This window comes from Herpailurus yagouaroundi, unplaced genomic scaffold (genome assembly GCF_014898765.1).
Source record: "Herpailurus yagouaroundi ecotype Mexico unplaced genomic scaffold, PumYag 77, whole genome shotgun sequence".
Taxonomy (NCBI): Eukaryota; Metazoa; Chordata; class Mammalia; order Carnivora; family Felidae; genus Herpailurus; species Herpailurus yagouaroundi.
Window position 1 is genome coordinate 35898210 of NW_024412388.1, and position 6101 is coordinate 35904310.

Here is a 6101-nt window from a genome sequence, read left to right on the forward strand (position 1 = left end):
CTGGCTTTGCTTACCTCTACAGCCTGGTTTTAGGCCTCTCTCCTTCAGTCTCTTTCTTCCAGCCATACCAAGACAAGTGTGGCAGTTGAATCTTCCGGGAAGGAATGCTGAGATGGAGTCAGGAAGGCAAAAGGTTTATTGGGAGTAAGACCTATGAAAGGAAAAGGGAGCAAGGAGGATTGGGCAAGAGGAGCCATGAAGATAGCAATACAGGTCTGTCAAAATATTTGCCAGAGAGCTGTGGAGGAATGACTGCACATTACAGGACTCCCACATTAGGCAGAAATGGCCAGGTTCTTAAACCACAATCTTAGTTACTGGCTGAAGCCATGGGAGAAGAGCATAACCTCCTCACAAAAGCTGAGGTGGAACTAAAGGAGTTAAAGGCTGGCAGCTGGCAGTAGACCTTACCCCTAACAATCCTTTCTTTGAATGGGGAGCAGCCATTTTAGTGTCTACCACAAGGGGGCATATCACAAAAGCCCCTTTTGAAGCCTCTGGTTTTGGGGAACACTTCCTAAAGAAATAACATTTGTGTAGTTTAAAATTGGCCGGGGAACAGTGAGAGTATACCAGACTAGGAAACAATAGTATGTGGAAAGGCCCTAAGTGGCAAGGGTGTCGGATTCTTGAAGGAACTGAAAAAAGGACCCAAGTGACTGAGCACAGTGTATTGAGAACAATGTTGGCTTCCAGCATACACTCCAGAAATGAATCTTTTAGGGTGCCTGGGTGGCTGTCGGTAGCATCCGACTCTTGATTTTGGCTCAGGTCATGATCTCACAGTTCGTGAGTTCGAGGCCTGCATCGGTCTCTGCGCTACTGGTATGGAGCCTGCTTCAGATTCTTCCTCTCTCTCTCTTTCTCTCTCTCTTTTCTTCTCTCCCTCTCTCTCTCTCTCCCCCTGATCCCCCCCTACACACACACTCTCTCTCTCAAAATAAATAAATAAACTTTAAAAAACAAAAGAAACGAATCTTTTCCAAACTGAATGTGTGTAAGATGTTTTTGAGGACCTCTAATTAAAATTGCAGATCCCTGGGCCCCACACAGAAATTCTGATGCAGTAGGTCTGGTGCAGAGCCCATCACCTGTGTTTTAATAAGCACTTTTTCCTGGGGATTCCAAAACAGGTGGTTCACAATATACACCCTGAGGATTGTGATCAACAGTAGCTGTTATTATTATCTCTTTACTTGTTCATCTCCCATAGATTGAGCTTCTCTCAGGGAGTTTCCTAGCACCGAAAGTAAAATATGTATTGATAAATATTTGAGGAATGAATAAATGACAAATAAAAAATGGAGGCAGGGCCATGTAATAAGAATAGGATACCTAAAAGCACCTTGTAAACTATAAATAAAATTTTCTATGCTGTGAACAGTGACTTTCAATTTTTTTGACCATGTGAGACAAAAAGAAATACTAAGAAATACATTTTACTTTGTGACCTACCGCATGCACACACTATACGCTCTACACACAACTATAAAACAACAGACAGGGGCGCCTGGGTGGCGCAGTTGGTTAAGCGTCCAACTTCAGCCAGGTCACGATCTCGCGGTCCGTGAGTTCGAGCCCCGCGTCGGGCTCTGGGCTGATGGCTCAGAGCCTGGAGCCTGTTTCCGATTCTGTGTCTCCCTCTCTCTCTGCCCCTCCCCCGTTCATGCTCTGTCTCTCTCTGTCCCAAAAATAAATACACATTGAAAAAAAAAAAAACCAACAACAGACATACCAATACTTATCCTTTACTGCATTCTGATATTTTCTATTCTATTCTATCCTTTTTCAGAAAATAAATTGTTTTAATAGGTCATTAATGAGTATTGTACAGTTTAAAAAACAATGAGTGAAGTGATATTTTTTTCCCACTACTCCTTAACCCACCCTGTCTCCACTCCCCAGCTACGATTTGGCCTTGCTAAATTAGCAACAGGTACCTAGTTCTGTGAACTTAATTCTCAAGTCTGTACAGGTGCTTCCTCTGACTCAAAAGGCCCTTCTCCCTTTCCTTACTTGAGTAATTCCCATTTATCCTATCCTGTCCTGTGTCCTGGGAACCTTTCCCTCTCCTGGGCTAAGACAGCATAGTGTTCTTATCTCTGTCACTCTGTATGGAAATTGTCTGTTTAGGTATCCATACCCCTCAGCAGACTCAATACTTAAAAGTCAAGGATTGAATAAAATGAGCACTCAAAAAATGCTTTTCAAATACCTGAATAAAACCAAAGTGCTGTTATGTTATTTTGAGAGGGGAAATCTGGGTGCTGGAGGGACAAAGGAGAGGCATAAGCTAAATGATATAATTTGTGTTGTTAAAAACACGAAGCTTCTGTAAACAGACCAAGAGAAACCTAACATTTTCAGATCCCTCCAATTTCTATGACCCACTAAAACCATATATTAGTTAGGTTTTAGTTCAAATAGAGTGCAGGTTTTTGCTCTGGTTTTTTACAGAGCCTAAATATTCAATTGTTTTAAACATAAATATTAATAGAGATATTGACTCACTGAGAAGTGATAAAGGCTTTGGTGCTGGAATCAAACTGATTGGATCAAAGACATAACCTCAAAGTGCCCAGTATGATATGGCCATAAATGAGGTGGACACATAGCTCTTAGAGGGGGTAGAGAGGCTCTTCTCCTCAGCACACCCAAAAGGCACCTTGGCTAATGTCCACATACAAAGTGAGGAATTAAAATTACAAGGTCTTGTCTTGTCTTTATTCATACAGTTACTTCTGTTAGTTGAATGTATTCATACTGTATTTTGGGGACAGTATTAACAAAATCCAATAACATTTTTTAAAGTGTTTATTTAAATTCCAGTTAGTTACCATACTCCAATAACATTTTATTTTTTTATTTTTTTTAATGTTTATTTATTTTTGAAACAGAGACAGATAGAGCATGAACGGGGGAGGGTCAGAGAGAGAGGGAGACACAGAATCTGAAGCAGGCTCCAGGCTGTGAGCTGTTGGCACAGAGACCGACACAGGGCTCGAACTCATGAACCGTGAGATCATGACCTGAGCTGAAGTCGTTGGCTCAACTGACTGAGCCACCCAGGTGCCCCATCCAATAACATTTTAAAGATGTTTGTATTGTCTTTATAAACTGTTTAGTCTTTGTGAAGACTTAAAGTATTTTTGTCATTTCTTAGTCCCCTTCACTTTACGCATTTCTACTTAAAGAGGCTCTTGACACACTCTCTCTCTGTCCCTAGAGTCTTTCTTCTGTCTTGTATTCCTCCTCTTCTTTTGAGTAATCAGAAACCAAAAGTATCTTTGAAATTCAGCTCTTTGACATTGAAGGAGGTAAGGGACTACCTTTCACCACACTTTATAAAGGCGGATGCCACAGAATGAGGCTCAGCCCTTGACTGCTGAGAGGTAGGGCTTGTGTTCAGCAGAGGTGGCAGTAATGCAGGGATCTGAGAGAAAAATGAAGATGTATGGTTACTTATGAAATGTCTATTGTGCAGTCTCATTCTGTTCTTCTAGAATACTGACACTAGGTGAACTCAATCAACCCAGATTTAATTTTTATAATCTTCATTTATTCTATTAAGATTTGAAAAGTGCCACATAACAGACCACCAGATAGTTGTATATTTACCATATGCACTTGTGAAATGGCCTTGCTTCCATTCTTTTTTTTTTTTTTTGCCTGACATTAAGTGCTTTTTTTTTTTTTAATGTTTATTTATTTTTAAGAGAGAAAGAGAGACAGAGTGTGAGCAGCGGAAGGGCAGAGAGAGAGGGAGACACAGAATCTGAAGCAGGCTCCAGGCTCCAAGCTGTTGGCACAGAGCCCGACGCGGGGCTTGAACCCACGAACCATGAGATCATGACCGAGCCAAAGTCAGATGCTCAACTGACTGAGCCACCCAGGCACCCCTTAAGTGCTTTATTTACACCATTTTATTTAATCACAATAGTAATTCTGTATGGAAGGTATAATTTATCCTATTTAAAGATGAGGAAAATAGGGTTCAGATATGGTGATGTAACTTGGCAAAGTTCATACAGCTCTTAAATAACAGAAATTGAACATGACCCCAGGTATGTCTAACTCCAGTTACCATGTGCTTATTTGTCTTGCCCTTCAGGGCAAGTTACTATCTAACTGAAGATATTTAAATGTGATATATTAAAAGTATTAGGCAGCATAGCATAGTAAATGCCACATATACAACAAGATAATGTGAAACAAGTTCTGTGAAAATTTGATGAAGAAGGGAGCATATCCAGCTGAGGTATGAAGATGTAAGTTTTGACCTAGATCCTAAAGATATAAGATATGACTGATGGGGTTGGTGGGTGGGAAAGAACAATATGCATTTGAGGTTGGGAAAACCACCTTCTTCAGATGTGTTGAGATGGAATAACACAAGTTGTATTCTGTAGACGGACCTGCTTCCATTCTGAAAGCATGTGGTCTAACACTGAGCAGCCTGCTTGTTCATGCTTAATACAGAAGAGAATTAAGAGAACTGTCATAACATTTACAATGAATGCTATGTTGTAAATATATATTTACAATACTATGCCTATTGAGACCTTTTGTCTTTTGAGAGTTTTTTCCAACATCCAGAACCCTTGTCAGTTATGAGTCATATAAACAATATTAGTAGAAATAAAAAAAATTACTCTGAATCCCGTGACTGCAACAAATCAATACTTTTTATTCCCCCTTGTTTCCTGTCCTTGACTGTGTATCTATTAGACGTTTCACTTGCAAATGACTAAACAATAAAGAAATTGCTCAAGATGAGCTTGAGGCTTGACCTAGCAGCTCAAACTAAATCACCAAGTACCAAGTTTCTTTCATTTACTCTATTCTGCCTACCACTGTGTTGCTTTATCCTCAGGCACCATGTGGTAACCTTAGGGAGTTCCAGGTCCTCCCAGTATGGTAGCAACAGCTGTAGAAGTTCTAGATCCCACATCCTCACACTTCATCAAGCCCTAGCAAACAGGCTCTGATTGGGTTACCCACCCATCCATGAACCAACTTCTATGGAGAGGGAGATAAAGTTCAGATTGACCTGAATTATCAGGATCCACCTACATAGCTGAGAGCTGGTGAGAAGTGGTTTCCTTAAAAACAAACACATGCGGGGCACCTGGGTGGCTCAGTAGGTTGAGCGGTTGAACATCTGACTTCAGCTCACGTCTTGATCTTGCAGCTTGTGAATTTGAGCCCTGTGAACATTGAGCTCACTGTTGTCAGTGCGGAACCCGCTTCAGGTCTTCTGCCCCCTCTCTCTCTGCCCCTTCCCCATTTGCACTCTCTCTCTCGAAAATAAATGAATCTTAAAAAAAAAATGTGCTCTTAGGAAAAAACAGAGAAAGGATGCTAAGCAGCATAAATAATATATGCCTATTACCATGTGCAAGCTTGATTTATCATTGTAATCATGGCCTGGATGTGATTTTATATTCTGCTCTTTAAATGTAATCTTTCGGGGCGCCTGGGTGGCGCAGTCGGTTAAGCGTCCGACTTCAGCCAGGTCACGATCTCGCGGTCCGTGGGTTCGAGCCCCGCGTCAGGCTCTGGGCTGATGGCTCAGAGCCTGGAGCCTGTTTCCGATTCTGTGTCTCCCTCTCTCTCTGCCCCTCCCCCGTTCATGCTGTGTCTCTCTCTGTCCCAAAAATAAATAAATGTTGAAAAAAAATAAAAAAAAATGTAATCTTTCATAGAATTATATTTCAATATGTTGGGCTGATAGTAAGCATACTTTCAATTAACAATAACCGCGCCTCAGATAAACTCCATTGGCTACGACACTGCCACTGCACAAAGCTTGAGAATAAACATACTTTCAATGCTGTTAGATTTATGCCATTTTTAGTGACTCTGTCGTTTAAACTTGAATGTAAATATTGTTGATACTAATGAAAAAGCTAGTGACAAGTCATTCAAATAATATAAGCATGTAAAATTAATCATTTGTGGAAGCTGGTGTATCATAACAATGATCAAAACATATCTTTGGGGGGCACCTGGGTGGTTCAGTCAGTTGAGCATCCAACTTTGGCTCAGGTCATGATCTCGCTGTCCGTGAGTTCAAGCCCAGCATCAGGCTCTGTGCTGAC

The 6101-nt window shown here is 41.0% G+C and overlaps 1 non-coding gene across 1 annotated transcript; it reads right to left on the reverse strand.

The window, feature by feature from the left end:
* Positions 1-5667: 5667 nt before the first annotated feature.
* LOC121027955 (U4 spliceosomal RNA) lies at positions 5668-5810 on the reverse strand. The gene has a single exon (XR_005789017.1). It is a non-coding gene; the product is annotated as a U4 spliceosomal RNA (small nuclear RNA).
* Between the last annotated feature and the right edge of the window lie 291 nt (positions 5811-6101).